Source organism: Vidua chalybeata, chromosome Z, assembly GCF_026979565.1.
Source record: "Vidua chalybeata isolate OUT-0048 chromosome Z, bVidCha1 merged haplotype, whole genome shotgun sequence".
NCBI classification, from domain to species: Eukaryota; Metazoa; Chordata; class Aves; order Passeriformes; family Viduidae; genus Vidua; species Vidua chalybeata.
This window is the reverse complement of record NC_071570.1, coordinates 55,987,693-55,998,891: the sequence shown is the minus strand read 5'-3', so window position 1 is coordinate 55,998,891 and position 11,199 is coordinate 55,987,693. Positions and strand designations below refer to the sequence as shown.

The 11,199-nt window shown below is 44.8% G+C and overlaps 1 protein-coding gene across 1 annotated transcript in view; it reads left to right on the top strand.

Annotated features, from left to right (window-relative positions):
• Positions 1–1,040: 1,040 nt before the first annotated feature.
• The window catches only part of SNCAIP (synuclein alpha interacting protein), a 96,385-nt gene continuing 86,226 nt past the window's right edge, over positions 1,041–11,199 (top strand). The window contains exon 1 of the mRNA XM_053932497.1: positions 1,041–1,277. The gene's annotated coding sequence lies outside the window, so the exon portion shown is untranslated. The remainder of the gene's footprint in view (positions 1,278–11,199) is intronic.

Genomic DNA, 11,199 nt, shown 5'->3' with positions numbered 1-11,199 from the left:
ATGCTTGTGTAATGCTGAGCGTGTTCTGTGTGTTCTCTGGGCAGTAGTTTTCCACAAAGCCAAACTAGCATAAATTCACTTAAATTTCTGCATCTTGCGGGCTCTTGCACTCCTCACTTATACATATGAAATGTATAATGTTCTGTGTTTGAAAAGTAAAAGCACACAAAAGCAGTGGAAGGTGGAAAGGTATATAAAGGGATACACCTTAAGAGACAGGATGGAAAATGTGCCTATGAAAAGTAAGGGGGAAACAAAATAGGCTAAATAACAACGAGGAAAACCCAGCCAAAGGGTTCACTTTTCTACTCTCCTCGTGCTGCCACCAGGTGCCTGGGTGGCAAGATGTTACTCGGGCTAAGCTGTTTGGAGGATCCTTTTCTTCGTGCATCCCTGCAGTGCCTGAGGGACAGCCGGCGGGTTTCTGCCCGGCTCATCGAGCTCCTGCAGCGGCGGGGTGCAGAAGGACATTTAGCGGCACTGTCTGAGAAAACGCTGGTTTCTTGCCAAGGCAAGTGGGACCAGCTCGATGGGAAGGCGTACTAGGATGCCACCGCCTCTGTCCTCGTGAACCTGTGAACAGAGTGAAGCAGCGAGGCTTTCCAGGTTTTACAGCAGATTAAAAAAAAAAAAAAAATCTACCCCCAAATCCACCGAGTTTTATTTTAAACAGATGCGAGCGGATCGAACTCGGCATTTCAGGCACTGAGCTTTGCATTTCCATTATTTTTAGTGCAGCGGCGTGCCACGCGCTTCGCATTGGACACGCCGGAGCAGCGTTCTCAGAAACCGCGGGCAATCGCTCCCGACGCGCGCAGGACCCGCGGGACGGCTGTGACGGGACGGCGGTGCCGGGGGCAGCACCGCGGCCGCGGCCGCGGCCCCGGCCCCGGCCCCGGCCCCGGCCCGCCGCTCTCGCCTCTGCGGCCGCCCCAGCGCAGGGTTCCGCGCAACCCCCGCGCCCCCGCCCCCCACCGGTCACGTGGCAGCGCCCCGGCATTGTGACGCAGCAGGTCCGGGCGGAGCCGCCCCTTTCCCTCCCTCCGTCCCTGCCTCCCTCCTTCCCTCTCCTCCTCCTCCCGCTCCTGCCGGCCGCTGCCTGGTGGCAGGGCAGGGGCGGAGGGCGGGGCGGCGGGAGGCGGGCTGCTGCCGGAGCGCTGCCTATACCGGCGGGGAGTGGCGGGGGGCGGCAGCCGAGAGGCACCTGGGTCTTTTCCTCGTCTCCATCACCCCGGCTGCCGTGGAACGGCCGCGGCCGAGCGGAGCGCAAGGGTGAGGTGAGCAGAGGGGAGCGGAGCGGACGGGGGCTTTGTTGCCGCCGACAGCGCTGCCCCCGGGGCGGCGGGAGAAGGGGCGCGGAGCCGAGCCCGGGGTGCCCCGCGGGGGTGCGGATGGCTCTGGAGGCGCTTCCCTCGCCGAGGCGTTCCCGGGGCGCTGGAGCGGGGCTGCCGGGCGGCGGGAGACGCGGGCGGCAGGCGGGAGCGAGCGACGGCGGGGGGCGAGCCCCGGCCCCAGTCCCCGCCAGCCCGCCCCGGGGAAGTGCTTTGGGCATGAAATCAGGGCTGAACGCGGGGGTTTTCTCTGGGGCTGAGCACATACGTGATGTCAGCCGCGCGAAGTGCCGCCGCGAAGCCCTGGTAGCGCAGTGTAAGCCGCTGACACTCGCCGCCGCCGCAGATCTGCCGCTGCTCTGCTCGGAGCCGGGCGTCCGGGCGGGCACCCAGCCGTCAGCACCCTCCTGTCCCGCCGGGCAAGCCGAAATCTGGAAGAAAATCAAGTAGGAGTTTCATGTTTGTAACTGTGGGGAAACAAACGCCAAGTTGTCTGGTAGAAACATGCTCCAAGGCTTATACTTGGGTCAGACCAAAATCGTGTTTCTGCAGCAGCAGGGATCAAACCTTTTTCATACCCGCATCAATGAGCGCTTAATGAGAGCAGATGTAATTTATATAAAGAAGAACTCGAGAATCAGGTTCTGATGATACTGGATACAAACCAGCACCTAAAGCATCTCAGTGTTATCATCTCAGAGCACTTTCAATGGCTAGCTTAAAGCCACATCTATTACAGAGATATTAATCAGTCACAACTGGTCCTCAAAAAGTCCCCTCACCCCAAAACCCACCAAAAAACTGCTAGTGCCTGTGTTTTCCATGGACAATCTTAGCCTCGTTTTATACCTCAGCATTCTAACAGCAAAAGGTAGCCGAAAAAATGTTTTAAAAAATAATTGAAGTGAACTCAATTATTGAGTTGAAATTGAAGTGAAATCAAGTGAAGCAAATCACTTGACTGTTGGACCCTTTTCTGCTATTTAAATGTCTGAAGAAATATATACAATCATACCATTGGGAAATCAAAATAATTTTATATTTTATGCAAATAGCACTGATCCTGCAGCCAGAAATTATATTGAATGATGTGCATGCATTTAGCCTTGTGTAGCATGCTGTAGCAGACTTTTAATGGTGTCCTGCCCTTGCTGAATATAGGAGTTATGTGCACTACGTGTGCTTCCAGCAAGCCATAAAAAGCATGACCTGTTGCCTTACTACCACCCATAAACATGAGTTTCTTCACCATAAAATGCTCTGCAATTAGCTCATGGGTGAGCTCATGGTTGGTGAACTTGGTAAACCACTTCAGTCTTCATACTGCTAAGCCTGCAAATATGCCTTGTAGAAAACTGGAGCCATATTTTGAAGATTTAGCAGGTGAGCTGGTTGCAAGAGCAGGCTTTGGGGATTACTCAAGAGGTAGTTCAAACACAGTGAGAAGCACTTTTCATCTGAATGAAACAATTAGAATTTGGCTTGTTCAGTAGTCAATGAGACACTTGCCTCATCACTTTAGCCCATGTGTGAAAAGGCCTGTAATAAAAAGGCTCCCTTTGTAAGGGGTATGTGGTATAAGACTGACTTGTGCAGACTGGCCATTCTGCTTAATACAGTCACTTACACTGTCTTAAACTGGCAGTTCACTTATTTTTCAGGTGTTTGTGATTTCTGGTCTGTGTCATTGATTCAGTGTGCTGCAGAAAGCATGTGTGTAACTTGCAGCTTGTTGAAAAAGTGAGTAAAATAAAACTACATCAGAGTACTGGCCCAATGCAGAATTACCTCCAAATTCAAGGAGACTGGTTAAAAAAAAATCTCCTTCTTTTTTTGAGCAAGCAGTCCAGTGCAGGCTACTCAAAATGCTTTTAAGTGTCATTTTGGTATAAGGAGCTGGGCAGTCTTTCAGGTAGGGAAATTCTAGAAGATAGTAGCTTACATTAGCTAGAAGCTGCTTGTCTTACTATCTTTTTCTCTAATGACAGCAACATGGAAAGTAAGTATGTCATGAGTTCTTTGGGGCCAACTTCCAAGTTTACAAAGAGCTGCATGTAAAATTAGACTGCTTGGACAAGGTGACTGAAGGTACCCTTGAAGATTCAGTCCCTTCATGGAGTACTGTGAATAAGCGATAAGTCATTTTTTTCATAATTGCAAAACTATGATCCCAAATATCAGGTATTTTGTAACTGTTTCTTGACTGGGCATCAACAGAACTTGAAAAACTATGAAGTGTCCCTCTGCTTCCCAATTGTCCATTTTTTCTGGCACCTGAAATCTGTTCCCATGTGGACTCCATAGGTGGAAGAAGAGTTCATCCCACACACACCTGAGGTGGAATACCACCTGCATTGGCACAGCTCTCTTTCTCACAGTCCTCTTCCAGGATGTCTCAGACCTGTACCTACTTCACAATAGCTCTGTCCTTGGACACTTGTCTGATTAGAAGCAGGAAGGAGAAAGCATGGCAGCCCTGCTGCAGCTACTGTAGCGTCTGTCCTCGGAAATGAAGACACACAAGTAGCGCTGCTTCTACATGCTAGATATGCCGTCAAGAAAGGCGGAGCAGGCAGCCAGAGGCAGCCCTGTGGGGTGGCTCATCTGTCACAGACAGCAGCGCAAAAGTCCTGTTGGCAGTGGTGCAGGAATGATGGTCCTTGCACATAGTTTGGTGTCATGAAGCAGTGATGCTGCACCTCATGAGCACAAAGACTGAACAAAGGTTCAGCAGCCTTTGTGGGATGCAGCAAGTTATCTCCCTCACCTGGTGTTTAAACATTTCAGCTGACTAGATGAGGTGTGTATCAGAGCTTTATCTGTACCCTTGTCTGTCTCTGATTTTGTGCATGAAGTTCAAGAGGCAACCCATGAATCATGACTAAGGAGGCAGGGAACAATTATTTTTTATTTCAGTTTTACTGGAATAAACCTGCATCTCTTTTCAGGTAGATGTCAAGAGGGTAATATTCTCACCCTTCCTTATGCAGCCATGATAATTAAAATTGATGCCAAGTAAAACAAAGTTTATATTTTTCATGTGCAAATCTGTAAGTAATCTATTTGCCACTGCTTTACTTTGTGTTGCTTAGCAAATACAGTGCTTTTTTTACAGTTTAAATCTATATGATCATTGTCAAAATGAAAAGTATGTTAGAAAAACTTGAGAAACATTGGATTTTGGAAGGGCAAATAGTAATTCTTTTCAACACTTGTCTGAATAGGACCATAACTAAACTAAACTGAAGGAAACAGTGCTTAGATAATTGGCAAGGGGACTTGGAGTAGTGTTGTGTCTGAGCTCCCTCTTTTTCTGGCAGATCTGTTGTTTCTTAAAGATAGGCTTACATGGAGCAGGTGCATAGTAAACACAAGGGAATTTCTCTTTAAATACAAATGTGTTTCTACAATAGCTTTATATGCACAGTGGAACCATTGGAAACAAGAAGATAGAACATATGCATCAGATACTTTATTGATTTAAGTCCCTAAGACAGTTCTAAACTGAGGGGGGGAAATAATTAATTAATTTTTGTGGTAGAAATATCATCTGCTATTTACCTGTCTAAGGTGGAACTGGTTTCTTCTTCTACAATAAAGCTCCAAGTGACTCAGAGGTCTGAAGGTCTTAGAGTTATCAAAGAAAAGTACAATTCAGCTGTCATAGTTTGGCAATCGGGACAATCCTTCAGTAGGTATGTTTTCTTGTGTGTTAAGGAGTGTTTACAAAAACACTCCTTATTTTGAATATGAATATGGCTGATTTGCACTTCATAAAGAATTATGAAGCAGTGCTTAAAAGTGTTTTTTCTAGTTAAAACATAGCAAGAGGTTTGTGAGGTTTGCTGTAATCATTTCCTTTTCGGTTCAATTTCCTCCTCAGTTCTTGTTTACAGTCAAATTGCTGGCATTATTTTTGTTTATACCAGATAAAAAAAGCATTGTTTTACGTATCTTATATATAAGTCCTCCCCCTTCTCCCCCCTTCTGTTTTATTGTTACTGAATCAATCTGGAACTTTCCATTTAAAATGAAATTCTAATCAGGAACTTAGCACTTCCCTTCAATCCCCTCCCTCCCTCCCCATTTTAACCAACTTGTTTGCATCTGTGACTAAAAACCAGGCTGTGCTGCATAGCTTTCTTGAAACAAGCTGCCCAGAGAGGTTGTGAAGTCTCCTTCCTGGACCAGCCTGGACATGATCCTGTGCAACCTGCTCTGGGTGAGCCTGCTTTATCAGGGGGATTGGATTAAATGATCTCCAGAGGTCCCTTCCAACCCCAGCCATTCTGTGAATCTGTGATGTGCATGACAGGGACGTGCATGTGATTGTGATTTGGAGCTGTGGTTCCCTGCAGGTTATTCATCCATGTAGTTCTTTTGCAGGATCTTGCCATACTGACTGGCCTCTTTTTCTTATAGAATTAGAAAATACCTTTAACTGCTTATATGTGCATGTACATTCCTCATGTTCTCTTTAACTAAAATTCAGATGTAAATATTCTGCCTTTTTTATGCTATGCTGTCAGTTCCAGTTGAGTCACTGTAGTACATTTATGAAGATCCCATGAGCTGCTTTTGAATGGGCTTAAGACTTTAAATATTGAAGTTGTCAGCCTGTTGAGACACTTATTTGAATATTTGTAAAAGCTGTCTCAAAGATGCTTTTAAAAGCAAACAAAAAAAAAGGGCCAAAAAAAAATGAAGCAAAATATATCTTGAAAATATACCACACACAGAAGCAGAAGAGTGCTAGTAAAGTAAATAAGCTGTGTCATATTCCTTGACCCACATTCTATTGTGCTAAGTATAAGTGTACTCATTTGTCCTCTTGTTACATGGAAAGAGTTTTCAGTTATGTGTCCAAATTATGTTAATATCTAGGATATTACCATTTTGCCAACTCACATGCTGAGCTCTGGATAAAGCACAATAGTTGTGCTTGTTGCTAGGACATGGCCAAAAACTTACCTCGAGTTACAGAATGGAATCACTGGGAAAATGAGTTACACTTACATCACTAATTATTTACTTGTCATTAACATTGAAACATTGGGCTTGGTGCTGTGACCACTCCCCTGGGTGAAGAACCTTCACCCTCTGTGTGAAGAGCTTTTTTCTGATATCCAGTCTAAACTTCCCCTAACACAACTTCAGGCTTTTCCCTGGGTCCTGTCACTGTCACCACAGAGAAGAGATCAGTGCCTGCCTCTCCTCTTCCCCTCAGGAGGAAGCTGTAACTGCAGTGAGGTCTCCTCTCAGTCTCCTTCAGCCTGAACAGACCAAGTGACCTCAGCCACTCCTCACACAGCTTCACCTCAAGGCCCTTCACCATCCTCATGGCCCTCCTCTGGACACTCTCTAACAGCTCAATGTCTTTTTGGTGTTGTGGTGCCCAAAATTGCCCCCAGCACTGGAGGTGAGGCTGCCCCAGAGCAGAGCAGAGAGGGACAATCCCTTCCCTGGCCAGTTTGGTGATGCTGTCCCTGATGCACCCCAGGATGTGGGGTGTTGTTCTTTTGTTGGCAAGAACTGAGAGTAGCGCTCGTGTAGTTACCAAATTCACATTTATAACGTAGAGGAATTCTTCCATATGCTTGATGCACCCTGGGATGCGGTTGGGCTTTTTGACTGCCAGGGCATACTGTTGACTTATAGTCAACTTGCTCTTGATCAGAACCACCAGATCCTCTTTCATGGGACCTTTAATTCCTTCTCCAGCCTCTCAGTCTGTCCTTACAGCTAGGAGTGCCCTGTCCCAGGTGCAGAACATGGCTCTTGCCCTTGTTATGCTTCATATGAATGGTGATTGCCCAGCCTTATAATTTGTCAAGGTGTCTGCAGGGCATCTCTTCAATGGAGTCAGCAGCTTCTCCCAGTTTAGCAGAATTTGCTGGAATGGTGTTGCCTGGTGAGTGAAGGTTTTGCTGTTTGGGTGCTGAGATGCTCAGGTCCAGACAACTAATTGGAGCACAACTGTGCATGTGCTTAGGGTTTCCACAAAGAGACAGGCAGCAGCACAGAATGTTTATCCCTGCACACAAAACTTTATGTATTTCACTAGCTTGCTTCTTCCCATGGTAAATTGGCATGTATGTAATTCCTGCTTCTGTGATCCAATTCCTACCAGGTCTTTAATTGTCTGAATCAACATTAGCTCTTGTGTGTCTTTATACTCTCCTGGTAAGGCAGCAAAATATGCTGAATAACTGCATTCCTTCTTAACTTGTCTTCTGGTTGTGATTTAGCAAAATGCACACAAAATCTCCTCAGAGTGAATCATTCATTCACTGTGCAGACGGTTTAAGAACATACGTGCATCCCTTTGGTGACTTGCTGGACAAAAGGTAGTAAGCAATCCTTGAGAGGATATAGTGTTTGTTGTGGTTTGTTTTTTGTAGCCAGTAGAGGCTAGAGCCAGTAAAGGAGTTGTAGTGTTGCTGCCATGCAGCAAACCACTGTTGGAGGAGAGGAGGTTTTGAATTTGAGGGGTTTTATCAGCTCTGGGTTTCTGCATCACAGTAAGTCCTGTCCCTGTTAGCAGTACTGATAGATAAAGGTGTTGGTGTCTTGATGTTCTTCTGAAATTACTATCCTTGAATCAGTAGGTAGCTAATATGCCTGCTTGGGTCAGGGGCTCAGAACCCAGCATTGGTACTGCATTGGAATGGAGAGGAATGAGTGCTGTTTACACGTCACAAGGTTTCTCCCAGCTGCCTTTAGAGTGTATGGTGTCTCTTCTGTAGATGGTAAAGCCGGGTGAATTGCTGTCCTTGAAGGTTCAGGTTAATCTGGCCTGACTCTGTGAATCCCCACAGGAGAGGCCAACCAATGCATGGTACAGGAGTATAAGGGAAGCCCTCCACAATTCCAGCTAATGGAATTTAGCAAAATGGACACTCTCCAGCATATATTCCTCATCAAGTCCCATATGCTTTACAGTATGCTTCCAGGCTTTGCTTTTTGCAAATGCAGTTTTTAGATGAACATATCTACAGTAGCACTATTTCTGGATGTGCCTACACTGCAATCGAGTAGTGTGATTGCAGGACATGCAGACAGCTGTGTAATTGCTTTGATCTGTATGTGATATGAAGACATGCCAACCTAGACTTAAGAGAGGGCTTTCCAAGCCTTCTGGACAGATTATTAAACCATGCTGAAGTCTGCTTTCATCTGTTTCCACGGCTATTTTTAACTGTCCTCTATAGATTTCAATGTCATGGATACGCCTATACATGCTGACATAAACTCACGCCTGCATGCCCACTTCATGCCTCCTGCAGCATTGGTGGTGGATGCTCTGCATCTGGGTGTATATCCCTTATTGTTTGTACTGAGGTAGTCTGCTTTTCCATGGAGTTTTAACTGACTGTCTCACTATTTAATTCCCCTCTGTAAGGAATTATGGAAAGGGCAATAGAGTGTCAGAGAGATTTCTGGCAAATTTCCAGTCCCAAAAATTAATTTTATAGTCCCTATTCCAAATTTGATTGTTAAGTTCAGCCTTAAAGAGCCATCATATCCAGGTCATATATTTTGCAAGTGTTAAAATCCAGATGAGAGACTGGGTTAAGGAACAGTGTTGGAAAGTGAGGTTTTAAAATGTTCTGTATCAAAACATTGAATCTAGAGCATAATCACGGTGTGGAAAAAAAGTGAAATTATATAAATTATAAGAAATATCAACAAAAACAGTAAGGTCACTATAGTATATAAAACACAATCCAACTCTGTTAAAAGGATTTGGAATTCTTTTTAAGAGAAGGAATGTGTATGTTTTTTCAACATTTCAAGGAGGGTCCTTGCACTGCTAAGAGTTTCTTGTTTTGGTTTGTGAGGGTTTTGTTGTTGTTGGGGATTTTTTTTTTAGTTTATGTAGTAAGGGTTATTTTTGATTTGTCAAATTAATTGTTAAGTTACTCCATCTGCTTGAAAATGAAGTCAGTGAACCTTCTTATTAGGGTACTCTATTGTATGAGTGAAGTTTGTCAATAGGTATAGTCGCACATCAGATTTTAGTAATTTTTTTATGCAGAAATTTATTTTCTATCTGCATTAAAAACCAATCAACCAACCAAAAAAACCTAATTGATCTGTATCTAAGGATATAGTCTGAAAACGTCTGTAAAGCGTCTAATTCTTTCACTCTGCACTTTCCATGCTATTTAACAAAGACAAGGGAGAAAACATGGCTTAAAAGTTAGAACATAAAAGGATTAGTTAGTGCAATTTTTTTTTCATGCCAAAAAAATATTTCACATAAAATCAATACTGTCAGACAAAGAGGAATACAAAATAGACTCTCATTTGTTACTGTGACATGAGAGATGCTGTAGAGGAGTAAGGTGAAACCGAGCTTTTCAGTGTGGTGGGATGCTAGAGCTTACTTGTCTGCCAAGAAAATATTTTGTTTCTAAATAAATGGTTAAACTGAACTAAATAAAATATTCTCTTATCTTTCATCAAACAATTCTTTAAAAGAAGTGTTTCTTACTCCTGTCCTTGACACCTTTCTAAGGAAAAAGAACACTGTTCACTGGATGCTGCACAAGAATGCAAGCTAAGCCTGGTTTCTGCCACATGTGGTCTTGAATAAATGATCTAATTATTTTCATTTATGAGAAGAAAGTATAGTAGAAAACTGCCAATTGACAGTAGCAACATCTTTTTGTAAAGTGGTAATCAAACAGTGCCTAATATTTTTGTTATGAAAAGGATTAATTCTTTATGTTGAACAGCTCCAGCACCTTCAAACTGTGAGGTTCAGAGTGTGGGACAGAGTGGGACATCCACCACTTCTCTGGGCAACCTGTTCTAGTGCCTCATCAGTCCCACAAATTAGGATTTGTTCCTAAAACCCAAACTAAACTCACTCTTTTTTAGTTTGAAACTATTGCCTCTGATTTTATTTCCACAAGTCACGGTATAAAATGCCTCTCCGACTTTGTTGTAGGCCTTCTTCAGGTACGAAAGCCTTCTCCGAGCTGAACAGTCCCAATTCTCTTAGGAGACATGTTGTATCCCTTTTGTCATCTTTGTGGCCCCCTTCTGGGTTTGATACAGAAGGTCCTTGTCTTTCCTGTGCTGGGACGCCAGAGCTGGTCACTGCAGTGGGGTCTCATCAAAGCAGAGCAGAGGGACAGAATCCCCTCCCTCCCCTGCTGGCCACACTGCTTTTGGTGCAGCCCAGGACACATTTGGCTTTCTGGGCAGTAAATGCCCATGGCTGAACCATGTCCAGCCTCTCATCCACCAGCACCCCCAAGTCCTTCTTCTTGGGGCTGCTTTCAATCCCTTCATTCTCCAACCTGGTTTGATACTGGGAATTGCCCCAATCCAGGTGCAGCACCTTGCACTTGATCTTTTTGAGCTTCATCTCAAGCCCTTGTGCCCTCATTTTGAGCCTGTCCAGGTCCCTTTGGATGGTATCCCACCCTTCAGGAGCGTCAGCTGCACTGTCAGCTTGATGTCATCAGCAGCCTTGCTGAGGAAACAGTTTATCATGGTGGCCAAGAACTGGCACAGGTTTCTCTGAAGTGGTGGAGCGTCTCTCTGTCCTTGGAGATACTCAAAAACCACATGGATGCAGTCCTGAGCAATAGGCTCCAGCTGAGGCATGGGCAAGGGGTTGGACTGGATGATCTCCAGAACTCCTTTCCATGCTCAACTGTTTCGTGGTTCTGTGAAGCACTGTGAAAAGAAGAAACATTGTTATAACTAATACACACAAGGCTACAGGGAATAGCCTGTGTCTCTGGCTCTGTGATGGTAGCCTTGCATGCTAATAAGCACAACTCAAAACAAGGCAGACTGTAGCCAGGAAAGATGTGTGCTTTCTTATTTATGTTGTCTTCATTGAGCCTTT